This window comes from Manis pentadactyla, chromosome 5, assembly GCF_030020395.1.
Source record: "Manis pentadactyla isolate mManPen7 chromosome 5, mManPen7.hap1, whole genome shotgun sequence".
Lineage (NCBI taxonomy): Eukaryota > Metazoa > Chordata > Mammalia > Pholidota > Manidae > Manis > Manis pentadactyla.
The window spans coordinates 105,571,291-105,588,947 of NC_080023.1; the positions used below are offsets into that span (position 1 = coordinate 105,571,291).

A 17,657-nucleotide genomic window follows, 5' to 3' on the forward strand; every position below is an offset into this window, starting at 1 on the left:
GGGGTGAGGTTCTAAGCCTCACCTCTGTTGATCCCCAATTTCTCACCTGATGATCAAGTGAGCTTTTTAAGTTGTGTCCAACTTTTATTATAAAATGAATGTCTCCAAAAATACTGTCATTTTGAATAATAAATGTGTAATCATAGTGATATGCAAATTAAAACCACATTGAAAAACCACTAGAATGGCTATATTCCAAAAAATAATACCAAATGTTGGCAAGAATGGAGAGATTTGAATCCTCATATATTGCTGATGGTAATGTATAATATATGGTTATTTTGGAAAAGCAGTTTTGTAATCTCTCAAAAATTAAAGAGAAGCTTACCAACAATCCATTTCCACTCCTAGGAATCTATGCCAAGAGAAATGAAAACCTATGTCCACAAAGACCTATTCAGAGTAGCAATGTTCATAATAGCCAAACCCTGGAACCAATCCAAATGTGCATCAGTTCATAAAGGGATTAACAAAATTTGTCATATCCACACCAATAACAAAAGGGAAATGTCCAGAAAAGTCAAATTTTGAGGCAGAAAGTTCAGAGCTTGCCTGGAGCTGGGGGTGACAGCAAGGATTGACTGCAGTGGGCTCTAAAGGACTTTTTGGGGTGGTGGAAATGTTCTAAAACAGAATTGTGGTGATTGTTGTATAACTATAAATTTGCTGCAGATCACTTAATTATACATTTTAAATGGGTGAGTGTTTGATATGTAAATTATATTTCAAAAAAGCTGTTAAAAATAAAATGTGTACCACTAAAATGGTTCATTAAGTTAAAAAACCACGTTGTGGAGAAGGAACTGATTTAAAAACATTGTGCTTGTTCCATTTTAGTAATACCTAAATGATGGTGTTTTAGTTTTGAAACTTTCTTGCACAGTTTTTCACATGGAAATGTTATTTCAATTTAAAGGCATTTAAAACATAGTTGAATTTCTAAGTGTAATCCAAATATTTTCTAGGATTCATCTGCCCAAGGGTAAAATTAAATTCACATTTTCATTAGTATATATATGTTACTAGTTGGAGAAATGTAGTTGGAGAAATGTTATCTGTTAGAGGTTGAATAATTGGAGAATCTTGATTGTCCCTACCCTCAATTATCTCCCTTTCATTTCTAGATGTTCTCAGGTAGTATTCCACACAAACTTAACCAGTCCATTCTTATTTTAGTCTTTAATTCAACAAAGTTTTATTGAATGACTATTACTTGCATGACTCTGGGGACACAATGATAAACAAATTATGCATACCTCCAGGAAGGAGTAACCATAGAGAGATACAAAACAACACATAAATTTCCTCCAAATGCTCACTTCCTTAAATCCTTTAAAGGAAGGTCCTAGCCATGACTAGTGCCTACATGAAATGACTAGCTACCAGTGCCTATATGAAAAAATTGTTTTTTTACTGTTCCATCAGATATCAGCAGTACAGAGGCTAATCTGTGTAAGGTTGAAGGCACTGGGGGGAGGGGGTAGCACGTCAGACACTGATGACATGCCAAAGTCCCCGGCTGCTGCCCCCTCCCAACCTGAAAAATGTGCCTTAGTCTAGCCAATCCTCGCGCCGCTGTAAATCTAAGCTCTGCATCCCCCTACCTTCTTTAAAAACTCTCTGCCTGTCTACTTTTGCATGACTTCCCTAGCCTGTGACAACCAGACCGCAGAACCTTGCCCGGGGGTATTCAAATAAATTACCTGGCCCTTTGTTGCCTATCTTTGCCTGCTTATTTCGGCTAGAATTTATCTTACATTTGGTGCTGAAATCCCAGGAAGGAGCGTGAGCGCGGGGCCCTACCAGCCACCGGCAGCCCCGCCCCCTCCTTCCCCGACCCGGGACCTTGGCCTGCTCTCCGCTGTGTGGACTATTTTCTGGTGAGTCCCTCAGTTTCCCCCAGTCTGCTTCCCTTCCTAACTCCGTTTCACCTGGTCCGTTAGAAATCGTGCGTACGTCCAGGTCTGGGCATTCAGCCCATCCATTGCAAGTATCCGGGATACTTGCCCCTGGTCCTGTGGTGTGGGAGACGTCCCTACCCGAGGCCCCAGGACATCTGCAGGCATCTGGCCTGCCCCTGGCCCTGTGGTGGGGGAGATGTCCCTCACCCAGGCTTCCAGGCCATCTCCCCTGACTTGGTGCGCTTGAGACACTAGGCGCTCCTCTCAGCGGGATTAGTTGAGAAGTGGTGCAGACATGGGGAACCAGCCCTCAAAAGCAGGGGTTCAAAGTTTCTGTGATGACTGCCCTTGTACTGTTCACCATGTAACTTATTCACTATGTAAGAATTTGTTCTCCATGTAAGAACTTGTTCGTTATGCTTCAGAAGATTGGAGACTGATGAAAATTAGGCTTGGGGTGGATTAATGATTGTGCATTGAGCATTGACCCCCCTACACAGAATTTCATTGTTGTTAACAACCATTTGATCAATAAATATGAGAGATGCCCTCACACAAAAAAAGTACACACTTGCAATTGTAAAATAAATAAGTAACCGGGATGTAATGTATAGCATAAGGAATATAGTCAAAATATTGTAACAACTTGGCATGGTGATAGCTGGTACCTAGAATTATCATGTATATAAATGTTGAATCACTGTGTTGTACACCTGAAACTAATGTAATTCTGTGTGTCAACTACCCTTCAATAAAAAATAATTATCTAAAAAAAAAAAAAAAGTGGAGGTTCAGACCCCACTGCGGTGTCTCATTTCTAATTTGGCTACTCTATGTTTGTCCTGGGAAGTTCGCAAATGGAAGCTGGTCTTCCTTTGCTCTCAGGCCGGGCCTCAGTATCCCTTGGACAATCAATCTCACTGGCACCCTGAGAGAATTTTTGACTTTGGCCCCCTCACCAACTTAACTAATTATTGCCACTGGAGCGGAGAATAGAGTGAAATCCCATATGTGCAGGCTTTTTGGACTCTGCGTTCCTGCCCAGACTTTCTCAAGTTCTCCTGGCCCGATCTCCAGTTAAATATTGTCAGCCTCTTACTCTGCCCAGTCCTTCCTTTTCAGATCCACCAGAAAACCTCAGTTGCCCACCTCCCTCAGCTCGCAATCCCCTCCCCCTCTCCCCACCACCATCTTTAAGTCCTTAGTCTTCACACGTGTCGCCGCCATCTTAAAGTCCTACATTCTCAACAATGCCATTGTCCTGCTCTCCTCTTCCAGTGGCTGCACCAACCCCTCCCCCTCACCTTCCACCTTCACTGCCCTCTTCCCCCACCAGAACACACTCCTCCCACCCTCTACTTCCAGAAGCCACAAACAAGAAGCTGAAGAAAAACAAAGCAATTAGATATCAGTAACTCAAGTCTTTATATCAGTTTGTCTATCTGTGTATGTTTTTGTGTAAAAAGTGTTGCTGACTATAGTTGTCGTATCTCAATTTGTATGTTTGTGTGTCTAGGTGTGTAAATGAGAAATATTTTCCTACCTCCAGATGGTATTAATAAAAATTGATTTAAAAACAAGTGCTTGTGAAAATAGGCATTCTAAAACTTCCAAGAAATCTGATAAAAAATGTTAAGCATTAATGCTAATTTGAATTTAGCTGAGGCACACATGTCCTTGTTATAAGCTGCCTAAGTTTACCTAATGTCATTTAAGTTGATGTTATCTGCTAAATCTTTTAAGAATAAATGCCTAAAAGCTTGGCTTTGTTCTAATATTCAGTAAAGGTCTTGTAAATAACCTAGCATAGTTAAAAATAAGTAAACTAAATAAGTGTAGCAAATAAATCTCAGTATCAAGTACACAGCAAAATTAAAATTTTGTTTTCAGTTAAAAAGATAGTTTTCTTAACTGTTAATCTGCTCTTAATATTTAAAAATTGCAATGAGTTCTCTAATTGTTTTATCAAAGCAGTTTCTCAAGCTTAAAGTCTCAATGAGTTGTCAGAATATTTAAGAAAATGAAATCTTAATATTAAAAGAACTAAAAGCTAAAGTTTGCTAACAACTATGTAACCTTCTTTATTTGCCTTTGAGGTATTTTGTTGTCATTCTGGTTAAATAGATAAATATTGCTTCATAGCAACCTATAATCCTATTTAAGCAAGTGCCTTAAAACTTTTAACAGCTTCCCAAAATCAAATTGAAAAAAGTGCTTTTTACCTCTAGTTCACTCTGATATTTTCCAAAGGGCCCCTAGAACATGTCAGAAGAATTTTTTCTCATTGAGGAAAATATTTGGCTAATTTTGCTTATTTACCTGCTTAATTACCTAGAAAGCACTGTCACAGGGAATGATGCTAAACTTTGTTACTGAATGTTCTGTTACAGAAATATCCAAATTTCCTTATGACAACTGTCTTACAGTAAGCTCTCATCAGATCTTTAACCATTGTCATTTGTAAGTCTTTTGTCATCTATACTCACTGTTTTATTACTCCTAAACTAGTAAAAAACTAGATTTCAGCAGAACAAGTATTAGTTACATAAAATTAAGTAAACTATAAAAAATGATTTTGTGACTTTTTGTTTCAAATGTTGTTGATAAAGTATTTTAAGCTTTTTCTCTTAAGCTGACAACAGTTTAGTAAATGACTGCCTTTATAAGCAGAATTGAAACTTTGTCTTTCTCTCTACCTGATCCCTCCAGAATTTAAAAACTCTTAGTAACTATTTTTATATTTCATAGCAGTATATTTATTTGCACAAGTTCAATAAGAATCTGCTTTCCTGGTAAGAAGACCAATTAAAAACACTAGTTATATTACCAAAGCTTTGACTGGAACGTCATACCTGAGAGACACATGTGTAAACTCAGATATGAACAGAGAGCTTTAAGGAGCTAAGATTGACTTTATACAGCCAACAAAGCCCCTTAGAAGAATTGACCTAGTTCCTTGCTTACAGAGTTCCTAGCAGCCTTACCAGGTGAGTAAGGAAGGTCACTTCCTAGCAAGTGCAGGAACCTCAGGAATGTCTTGAGAACCTCAAGAAGATAAGAATTCACCCAAATGTACAGGTACTGCAGGCACAACCTAAAAGCAAGTCTTACTTGGCTTTCTGGCCTTGAGAGGCCTTTAAAAGTTCAAAATTCCTTACAAAAAGTTCCAGCAAAGCACATTTAAAAGAGCCTGTGTAATCAATTGCTCTTCTTGCTGCACTTATGCAAATAATAAAGCCAAGTGTTAATTATTTTCTTAATCTAGCTACTTCTAATAAAAATAAGAGTGATTTTAGAGAAAAGTATTGTTTCAATAATGCAGTCTTATCTATACTAAATCCTAATACTAGTTATTAAAATGTAAACAATCCAAAATTTTAGTTTCCCCATAATACCTGGCTATAATTCTCAATTAAACTCTTCATATTTCTAGTTCTCATACTCAGCCATGCATTCTTAATCTCATCAAATTTGTCCTTCCAGAATAAAAGCGCCAACTTTCTGAAGCCCCCTCAACTGACCAGTGATAGAGACCTAGCTGCACCCTTTACTGTGCCCCTTCTCAGCATGAAGCAGCCAGAGTGGTCGTTGCCCCTTTTCCCTGGCAGCAGCTAGAGTCTCTATCTGTAGAAGCAAAAAATAAGACAAAAACCATAAGCTTAGACAGAGTGAAGTGAAAGCCTCTAGAGAAAGCAGAGTGAGATGTTTGCAGTCAGAGCAATGTAGCTACATGCTACGAACCCCCCCACCCCCACCATGATGCCCCTTGTCAGCCAAAACTAGCCAGATCAAGTCGTTGACCATTATGACCAAAAGGCTGAAATGTAAGGTTGAAGGCACTGGGGGAGGGGTCACAGAACCTCGCCCAGGGGCATTCAAATAAATTACCTAGCCCTTTGTTGCCTATCTTTGCCTGCTTATTTCGGCTACAATTTATCTTACAATCTGCAGAGGGACATTGCTAATATTCTGAACAGATATGGCAAGATCTTACTCCATCTGCTGTCAGGATTCTTCCCTTAGGCTCTGAAAGAGCATTGCATATGTCCTCAAATTCACAAGGTCCCTCACCAACACCAGTCCCTTCACTTTCAACCTCAGGTCACCTGGAAAATAAATATGATCTCCCCACTGCTTTCCTCTCCTTTTCATTTCCACTATAACACACTTACAACCACTGCCTTATGCGTAGATGCCTGGACTAGGTGCCAGGCACACAGACACACATATATTTCTCAATAAAGCCCAGCATGACATCCTGCTGCAAGATGTGATCAATTAGCAGAGATGCAAGAAAACCCTATTTTTCTCTTGATTCTGAGTTTTAACATGTGTGAAGTTCAGTATTTCTTAAAAAAACATTTTGAGAAGGCTGCTCATTTTATGATAAGGTATATGTGTGTTCCAGACATGTATCTACAGTTAGATGTATAAGTGAATAATAATAAAAATAATAGCTAGTCTGAATTCTGAATTTTGATCATGTAAATATCTGAAATGAGTCAGAATTCAAATGTGGAAATTGCTAATTACAAAATGTTATTGAACTATGTTACATCATAACAGACTTCCAGAAATATTGCATTAGACCCTCCAGGCTTATGTGCAGATTATTTAAATGTCTTTTTTTATTGTTTTAATTAATGTTTTAATGAAGTATTTGTTCCAAACTTTTACCCAATTTTTATTAGTATTGTCATCTTTTTTATTTAGTTGAGTTATATATTCTGAATAGTAAGTCCTTTAATAGATATATGTTTTACAAATATTTTCACCCAACCAGTGACGGCTTTTCATTTTTTAAGTGTTTTAGAAAAGCAAAAGTTTTAAATTTTGATGTATTCAAAATTAACATTATTTTTCTTTTATCAGTCATCCTAAGATACTTTGCCTAACCCAAGATTGTAAAAACTTTCTATGTGTTTTTTCCTGTTTACTTCCAGAATTTTACAGTTTGTTGCACTTACAGGTTTAATTCTATGATCCATTTCAAGTTAATTTTTATATACAGTATGAGGTAAGGCTCAATGTTCCTATTTCCCATACACATATACAATTTTTCCAGTTCAATTTGTTTAAAAGACTGTCTTTTCCCATCAAATTATTTTGGCATCTGTTTTTGAAAATCAGTTGACCATAGATGTGTTGGCCTCTTTCTGTGCTCTATTTTGTTTCATGGATACCAATATCATGCAGCTTTGATTACTGTAGCATTATTGTAAACCTTGAAATTAAATAGTATAAGATTTCCAACTTCACTCTCCTTTTTCAAATTGTTTTCGCTTGCTCAGTTTCTTTTTATTTCCATATATATTTTAGAATCATTTTATTTCATTCATTTAAAAAAAAGTACTACACTTTTGATTAAAATCACACTGAAATCTATAAATAAATTTGGAGAGTGTAATATTTTTTAAATATTTAATCTTCTGATTCATGAAGAGACCTTTACTGTTTTTTGTCTTCTATAATTTCATTTATAGAATACATTTTTTATATTTATGTCTTCTATAATTTTTTGTCTTCTATAATTTTTCTTAAAAAATGTTTTATAATTTTTAGTGTGCAGGCTTGTACATGTTTTGTCTTAAATTTATCGCTAGCTATTTCAATGATTAGCTTTTATGCTAATTTAAATGTCTTTTATTTTTTTAATTGAGGTACATACAATAAAATGCATAAATCTTAAAATACAATTCCATGAATTTTTGACATGTATATTTTGACACTTACTTAACCATCACCCAGATCAAGATATCAAACATCCTCACTAAATTTTCCCCCCTTCACTTATTTTACCCATTTCCTGACCCTCTGCCCTATGGCAACCACCAGTCTATTCTTTATGTCTGTAAGTCTATTTATGGTTTTTTTGTTTGTTCATTTCGTTTGTTTTTTAGATTCCACATATAAGTGAAATCACATGGCATTTTCTTTTCTGACTTTCACCTAGCATAATACCCTCTAGGTCCACCCATGATGTCACAAGTGGCAGTATTTCTTTCTTTTTTATGGTTAATACTCCTTTGTATATATTCATTATATATTCATTCCATTTTTTTATCTATTCATCTACAAATGGGCATTTAGGTTTCTTCCATACTTGTCTGTTATAAATAACACTGCAATAGGAGTGCATGCATCTTTTCCAAATTAGTGATTTTGTTTCCTTCAGGTAAATTCCAAGAAGTGGAATCCCTGTGTCATTAGGTGTTTCTATTTCTTGGTTTTTGAGAAACTTCCTTACTGTTTCCATACTGACTGCACTATCTTCAGTCGCACCAGCAGTATACAAGTGTTCCCTTTCCTCCACATTCTCATCAACACTTGTTATTTTCTAACGTGTTGATATTAGCCACTCTGACAGGTGTTAGGTGTTATCTCATTGAGGTTTTGATTTGCATTTCCCTGATTCTTTGTGATGTTGAGTATCTTTTCATGTGTCTGTTGACCATCTTAATGTCTTCTTTAGGAAATGTCTGTTTGGGTCCTCTACCCATTTTTTAATCAGATTATTTGTTTATTTGGTGTTGAGTTGTATGAATTCTTTTTTTTTTAAAGTAATTAAGGTACGATTGCTATACACTCTTATGAGGGTTTCACATGAAAAAACAATATGGTTACTACATTTACCCATATTATCAAGTCCCACACATGCCCCAATGCAGTCACTGTCCATCAGTGCAGCAAGGTGCCACAGATTCACTATGTGCCTTCTCTGTGCTACACTGTTCTCCCTGTGATCCCCCACACCATGTGTACTAAACATAATACCCCTCAATTCCCTTCTCCCTCCCTCTCCACCCACCCTCCCACATCCCTCACCTTTGGTAACTACTAGTTCATTCTTAGAGGCTCTGAGTCTGCTGCTATTTTGGTCCTTAAGTTTTGCTTCATTGTTACACTCCACAAATGAGGGAAATCATTTGGCATTTGTCTTTCTCTGCCTGGCTTATTTCACAGAGCATAATGTCCTTCAGCTCCATCCGTGTTGTTGCAAATGGTAGGATGTGTTTCTTTCTAATGGCCAAATAGTATTCCATTGTGTATATGTACCACCTTTTCTTTATCCATTCATCCACTGATGGACACTTAGGTTGCTTCCATATCTTGGCTATTGTAAAAAGTGCTGCGATAAACATAGGGATGCATATGTCTTTTTGAATCTGAGAAGTTGTATTCTTTGGGTAAATTCCAAGGAGTGGGATTCCTGGGTCAAATGGTATTTCTATTTTTACTTTTTGAGGAACCTCCACATTGCTTTCCACAATGGTTGAACTAGCTTACATTCCCACCAGCAATATAGGAGGGTTCCCCTTTCTCCACATCCTCACCAGCATTTGTTGTTCTTAGTCTTTTTGATGCTGGCCATCCTTACTGGTGTGAGGTGTTATCTCATTGTGGTTGTAATTTGCATTTCCCTGATGATTAGTGATGTGGAGCATCTTTTCATGTGTCTGTTGGCCATCTGAATTTCTTCTTTGGGGAACTGTGTCCTCATATCCTCTGCCCATTTGTTAATCAGTTTATTTGCTTTTTCGGTGTTGAAGCATGTAAGTTCTTTATATATTTTGGATGTTAACCCCTTGTCGGATATGTCATTTACAAATATATTCTCCCATACTGTAGGATGCCTTTTTGTTCTGCTGATGGTGTCCTTTGCCACACAGAAACTTTTTAGTTTGATGTAGTCCCATAAGTTCATTTTTGCTTTTGTTTCCCTTGCTCGAGGAGATGCGTTCAGGAAGAAGTTGCTCATGCTTATATTCAGGAGATGTTTGCCTATGGTGTCTTCTAAGAGTTTTATGGTTTCATGACTTACATTCAGGTCTTTGATCCCTTTCCAGTTTACTTTTATGTATGGGGTTAAACAATAATCCAGTTTCATTCTCTTGCATGTAGCTGTCCAGTTTTGCCAACACCAGCTGTTGAAGAGGCTGTCATTTCCCCATTGTATATCCATGTCTCCTTTATTGTATATTAACTGACCATATATGGCTGGGTTTATATCTGGACTCTCTAGTCTGTTCTATTGGTCTATGGGTCTGTTCTTGTGCCAGAACCAAATTGTCTTGATTACTGTGGCTTTGTAGCAGAGCTTGAAGTTGGGGAGCATAATGCCCCCAGCTTTACTCTTCTTTCTCAGAATTGCTTTGGCTATTTGAGGTATTTTGTGGTTCCATATGAATTTTAGAATGATTTTCTCTAGTTCATTGAAGAATGCTGTTGGTATTTTGATAGGAATTGCATTGAATCTATAGATTGCTTTAGGCAGGATGGTCATTTTGTCAATATTAGTTCTTCCTAGCCCTGAGCAAGGGATGAGTTCCCATTTACTGGTATCTTCTTTAATTTCTCTTAAGAGTATCTTGTAGTTTTCAGGGTATAGGTCTTTCACTTCCTTGGTTAGGTTTATTCCTATATATTTTATTCTTTTTGATGCAAGTGTGAATGGAATTGTTTTCCTGATTTCTCTGATAGTTCATTGTTAGTGTATAGGAATGCAACAGATTTCTGTGTATTAATTTTGTACCCTGCAACTTTGCTGAATTCAGATATTAGATCTAGTAGTTTTGGAGTGGCTTCTTTAGGGTTTTTTATGTACAATATCATGTCATCTCCAAACAGGGACAGTTTAACTTCTTCCTTGCCAATCTGGATTCCTTTTATTTCTTTGAGTTGTCTGATTGCCATGGCTAGGACCTCCAGTACTATGTTGAATAGAAGTGGGGAAAGTGGGCATCCTTGTCTTGTTCCCAAACTTAAAGGAAAAGCTTTCAGCTTCTCTCTGTTAAGTATGATGTTGGCTGTGGGTTTGTCATATATGGCCCTTATTATGTTGAGGTACTTGCCCTCTATACCCATTTTGCTGAGAGTTTTTATCATGAATGGATGTTGAATTTTGTCTAATGCTTTTTCAGCATTTATGGAGATGATCATGTGGTTTTTGTCCTTCTTTTTGTTGATGTGGTGGATGATACTGATGGATTTTTGAATGTCATACCATCCTTGCATCCCTGGGATGAATCACACTTGATGATGGATGATCTTTTTGATGTATTTTTGAATTTGTTTTGCTAATATTTTGTTCAGTATTTTTGCATCTGTGTTCATCAAGTACATTGGTCTGTAATTTTCTCTTTTTGTGGTGTCTTTTCATGGTTTTGGTATCAGAGTGATGCTGGCCTCATAGAATGAGTTTGGAAGTATTCCCTCTTCTACTTTTTGGAAAACTTTAAGGAGGATGGTTATTAGGTCTTCACTAAATGTTTGATAAAATTCAGTGGTGAAGGCATCTGGTCCAGGAGTTTTGTTCTTAGGTAGTATTTTGATTACCAGTGTGATTTTGTTACTTCTAATTGGTTTGTTCAGATTTTCTGTCTCACCTCTCATGCTGCCATCTTTAATCCTCTCCCGAGCTGTATGATTTTTTATAAATTTTGGTTACTAACCCCTTATCAGATATATAATTTGCAAATATATTTTCCAATGCGGTAGGGTGAGGTTTCATTTTGTTGACGTTTTCTTAGGCTGTGCAGAAGCCTTTCAGTTTGATGTAGTCCCTCTTGTTTACATTTGTTTTTGTTTCTCTTTCCTGGGAAAACTTATCCAGAAACAAATTACTACTGCCAGTGTTCAAGAGTTTACTGCTTATGTTTTCTTTTAAGCGTTTTATGGTTTCAGGTTTTATATTTAGGCTTTTAATCCACTTTAAGTTTATTTTTGCGTAAGATGTATTTTTATTTCAGTTTCCATTTGTTCATTGTTCACACTATGATTTTAAGAAAAATTATAAGCAGTATTCTGAGTAGTATGGATTAAGACAAAAGGAACTAATACTAAATGATCGTTCTTTTAATGAAGAAGAAAAAACAGCAATAAAATTGCTGAATAACAAAAGCAATGTGAAAAAATTGTCATTCATGACTATTACTTTCACTTTCATATTCAAGGGTGGAAATTACTATTTCTTCATAATGAATGATAGTAGAACACATGCCCAGAAAAAAGTGAATAAGAAAAGGCCCTTGACCTACAGTCAGGAGGCCTAGATGTGAATCATTACCTGCATACTGAAAAAGTATATAATTCAAGATAAATAAACCTTCAAAACACTTCCTTCTTTTTCATTTTTTATTCAACTTACATTTGGTGAGTGTTCACAAAGAGACAAACACTATGCTAAGTGTCATAAACTAGGAAGAATCCTATACTCCATATCCTTAAAGGATTATAATGAAAGCTCAAATGACAAAGACTTACATGAAATATTTTGGTAAATTAAAATATAAATTTAATGTGCTACTATTATGTTGACTATAATTATGCCATGAAAATCCACATTTATAGCTGCTTTTACTTTAATACAGAGATTATACCAAAAATAAGAACATAGCTGTAAAAAAAATCTGAATGGGTTATAGCTAGAGAATCCTAAAATTAATCTCTCCATGGCACACTAAAACCTTTTCTCTTCTATTACTTTGTAATCATATGGTACAAGGACTATGTAAATCCATAGATATGGATGAAGCTTGACTTGTCATTTTTAAACTCTACAAAGGGAAAGAATGGGCTTAAAATTTATAAAAAAATTTTCTTCCAGATGAAGGAGATAGTCTTAATATCTATTTGTATGAGAACTTCTGCTGACAATTTTTCTATTAGGAATCTGGCAAACTCACAAATATGACAGATGGACTGAGAATTCACAAGTATGCCAAACATTTTATGCAAAGTGATATAAGTCAAAAAACATGCCAGTTTCCCTGGTTATAGATTAATAGCCACATAAAAATATTCATGTTTTTGGTCATCATATCTTATAAATCCCTTGAGAAATACTTTTTTTGTGTTTTGTATTTTTTATTTTTTTAGGTTTGATTCTCGTAAAGGTTTCTGGTGTCAGTTACTGGAAGAAAGTAAAACAAAATGCCTTGGAAGGAGCAAAGGAAGAAAATACTCTCCAATGGATCCTGATGTAAGTACAGAGATTTAAAATACAAACTAAATAAGCAAAATTATTAATAATAATATATCCATTTTCTTAGAAAAGTGGTTAAAATAAAAATTGAACCTTTCTAAAATGTGAAAGTGACATTTAAATTTCAATGCATGCAGGATGCTTGTTTTGATTTTTCCAATGCCTATCATGCAAGAATAAAAGAAGACAATAGAAGTTGCCATTTGGAATGAGAACAGAGAAGGCAAATCTCATTCCAAGAAAATAATATGTTCATAGAAATTTTAGCACCAAAAGTATTAACTGAAATCAAGACACAAACTTTGACAACTGGAAATTGAAAATAGAACCAAAATATTTTTATTTTTTTTCATTGTGTCACTGTACAGTGGTTAAGTATGGCCTGCATAAGAATATTGACTACTGTTATACTAAGCTTTAAATGATTAGTATGCTAATAAGACAAATTAATTTATTTCCTAAGTATTTAACATACTTGCTGATAATTTAGGTTTAGGAGAAGAGAAACACCCAAACTGTGGTCTGTAGCTAGCACTTCATGTTTATTTTGTTCAGAATAGTGATGAAAATCAGTGCTATTAGTTTGTAGACCTTGTACTTTTACCTTAATGTTTCTTTCACATATATTAAAATTTATTAATATTATTTTGATTTCATAATCAATCCAGTTAATGTGTGGTTTGGACTTATGAGTGCAAGTAGATTGATTTGGTTAAAAAAAAATTTTTAACTCAGAAACTAAAATATTATTTGGTTTTTTTTCCTCACAATATTTAACACATCATGTTAACTAAGAGTTCTACAGAGGACTGAGAATACTAAGATGGTCTAAAGTTACCTGAATACTTTTTGAATACTTCAAGACTATGAGGACCTTTTTTTTTAATACAACCTGATAGAGACAGGGCCTATCCTCATTAAACCCATAATTAAATTCTATCTAAAAGGCATTGTGGGGGTTCTTCCTGTTGTTTTGATAAACTGTATTCTCAAAACCATAGTTTTCTTTGGCTATTAAAATAGACCTTCAGAGCACTGTGAAAACAATCCTCATACATTGAAAGAAATTTAAAAGCTATTTCCATAGTGTTTCAAGCAAGCAATATAAAAAATATCCTTTTCATTTATGTCAGTTATTTATGTTTATTAAAACTAAAATGTTTAAAAGACACTACAGAACATTTTTCTTAACTTTTTATCTTACTCCTATCAAACTGACTTAAAATTTGGTGGCAGAGGAAAATAAGAAAAAATACAACCTCAGGATATCAGTACTCCTACATCTCTCAACAAGGTTACTGTGTAGTCATAAAATCTGCTTTTATTCAAATACTTCTGACACTAATGTGTGGGGTTTCCATACCAAGCAATTCTCCAATTTTCTGCAGACACCAACTAGATGTCCTACAATTTAATTCAATTCTGATGCCAGCTACCCAGAGTTAGCTCAAACTCCACAGGATAAGGACTCAGTCCCATAAGACTGTTCCCCATCCCCTTCAGACTCGAATAGCAAGTAGTGGGTTCCAGATTACTCACACTTCTATCCAACTTGGCTACAAATCCCTCCATCACCCCTTCCCCAGGTTTTATAATTTGTAGCAGTTCACAGGACTCAGGGAAACACTTTATTATTACCAGGGAAACACTTTACTTCCTATTATTAGAAAGGATAGAAATGAATAACCAGACGAGGAGGTATATAGCACAGGGTCTGCAAGGGTCCTGAGCACAGAAGCTTCTGTCCCTGTAGAGTTTGCAATGTGCCACCTTCTCAGCATGTGGATACACTTACCAACCCTGAAGTTCTCCAAATCCCTCCATTTAGGCTTTTGATGGAGGTTCCATTACTAGCCATGATTCATTAAAGCATTAGCCATGATTATTGAATCAACCTCCAATCCCTTTTTCCATTCTCCAGAGGCAGAGTGGGGCTGAAAGTTCCAACCCCCTAATCATATTTTGGGGTTTGGTTCTTCTGGCAGCCAGGCCCCCACGTGAAGTTATCCAGGGCTCCCCTAAGAGACATTTCATCAGCATAAACTAAGGTATGGTTTAAAGGAGATCATTATGAAAAACAAAAGGCATTTCTCTCACCCCTATCACTCAGGAAATAACAAGGATTTTAGGAGTTATGTACCAGGAACCAGAGATGAAAACCAAATATATATATTTCTCATTACATGTTATAAAAGTATGCATTATTATTCCCTCTCATTACATTATTTTGTATGAGTTTGCTTATATAGTCAGACTACATTGGCATACATTAGCAAATATCATATCTGTGATCTTACCATCTAAAATATTGTCTTCTGAATTATTGTCAGATAACAATATGTGTACACCAAATCCTGCGTATCACCTAGTTCTTGTCCTAGTAACTTTTGATCTGAACATATTAAACTCTCAACATATTGTACTTTGCAAACCTCCTATCAGTTATCTTGCCATAATGAGGGAGCAGAATAATAAGGGAGAGGGGCACTTGATTAAGGGGCAATGATTATGTGGACACACATACACACATAAAAGGACACATGATAAGAGTTTGTCTACAAAGGCAGAACTGACACAGGCAGCCAGGTTTGAAAATGATGCCCAAAAAGCCAATAAATTGAGGTATGGTAGAAATAATCCTCAGTTATCAGAAGGTTCAATACAAGCTCCAAAAGGATAGAAAGTAGAAATGGATTTCAGGAGGTTCGATTCTGAAGTTCATTAAGGTACTGGACTATCACTTACCCTGTGGAAATCCCTAAGGAGCAGGCTAACAGGAGCTGGGCAGCCCCAGGCTTGTGTTACACCAAGCAGGGCTTCAGTCATAAAGGAACAATGTGAAGTGAGACATTAAGAGAGAATAAAATGGGAAGTTCAGGAACTGAGACTCTACACACAGACCTAGGCTCCTCACTGGATTCCAGGTCTGGCTGGCAGCATGGAAGTGCACAATGATCAGGCTCCAGATGTGGTATCTGAGAAATACAATTTATCTGCCCCTTTCTGGCCTGAGTATGCCAGCTGGGCCTATAGGTGGTTTAGAAATAATGACTGAGGAAGACCAAAAATAGAGAAATGAGACCCACTGGCAACTGAATCACACAAAGGTTTGGTTCTCCCTCAGTCACAGTCGTGGGTAGACTATAGCTCAAATGTCCAGTCTAGCTCCAATGATTATGATTACTGCAAAAATCACTAGCTTACATTGAAATTTTCAATATAATAACAGATACTTTTTTATAACATTTTAAATGGAGTACCAGATATGACACTTAAAAAAAAATAGCAGAAGAAATTAAAGACTTTTGAAGGTTCAACCCAACTAAAAATCTAAGAATACTCTAAAGCAGGGAGGTATAGATACAGAGGCAGAAATCCCCCCTTCACAGCATTCCTACCAATAGTCATTGAAAGTATACACAAACCCACTACATGCCATCTCATAACACAGCCCTTTCCATTTTCAACAGTTTGAATTATTGAAGTATTGTACCTTATTGAAGAGAAATCAACCTCCCTCCAAGTCAAAATAGTTTACAATGTATTCTTTTCCTTCCTTGGGTCAAAGAGTGCAAATATATCAGGTTATGTTTAGCTGGTTTACCTACTAAATTTTTAAGGCTTAACCCAGTACTGCTTTAGCCCTGAGTGTTTTGTATATTCCTTAAAAGATTTCTCAACCTTCAAAATCTAATATAAATTAATGATGACAGGAGTATTTTATATTACAAATTTACTAAACTAACTCTCCAAAGTTTGAGTGATTTTAATAGCACATAGTATTGGACCCAATCAGTTGTTACAGCTATATTTCTAGCAAAACAACCTAGTTATTTTAACATTTAATTCTGCACAGTAAGTCATGTTTAATATGAAAGTTCTTTCCCTAGTATGTATGTATGTAGAGTGTGTATTTTGAACAACAGAGACACAGTATTTATGCTGTGATAAATAAATAGTCCATATGCTTAACATAAATTTTAATCCAGGTACAATATACTTGATACAGATTTAAACATCATCAAAGTATATGAAATGTACTTTAATAAACAAAATAAAATGTACTTTTATCTCCTCACACTTCAGAGCAGAGCATTTCTATCAAGCTACTATCGAGATCACAACGTGGAACTCTCAAAGCTGCTGCACAAACTGCGGCAGCCTCTGCCATCCTGGCTGAGACAGGAGCTGCAGAAGGTGAGATAGCACAGAGAAAGGACTTCTTGAGTATCCATCTTCCATGTAACACTCTCCTCTCCCAAAACTTCTGGAAGCTACCAAAAGGCTGTTTAAAAATATACCTCTTCAAAATCTTCTGCATACATGGATGTTTATTGCCCTCATCTAGCTCGGATTAACACATAGTCTACAGACACACACCTGATCATCTACATTTGCTCTCTTACAACACTAAACTCTGTTTTCTACCTTTATCTCATATCTACCTACCACTTCAGCATTTTATTAAAAATAATAATAATAGAGAAATGTGGTATCCACATATAAATCAAGTTTAAAAATCAAATGAATATTCATATTTGAACTGACTGTGTATAGTTCATAATGCATGAACAAAACCGAAAGCTTCTGTGATGACTGCCCTTGCACTGTTCACCATGTAACTTATTCACTATGTAAGAATTTGTTCTCCATGTAAGAATTTGTTCGTTATGCATCAGAAGATTGGAGACTGACGAAAATTAGGCTTGGGGTGGATTAGTGATTGTGCATTGAGTATTGACCCCCCTATACAGAAATTTATTGTGGTTAAC

At 36.0% G+C, this 17,657-nt stretch overlaps 1 pseudogene; it reads left to right on the forward strand.

The window, feature by feature from the left end:
* The window catches only part of LOC118908931 (bifunctional heparan sulfate N-deacetylase/N-sulfotransferase 3-like), a 151,047-nt pseudogene extending 133,956 nt beyond the window's left edge, over positions 1-17,091 (forward strand).
* The last annotated feature ends 566 nt before the right edge of the window (positions 17,092-17,657 follow it).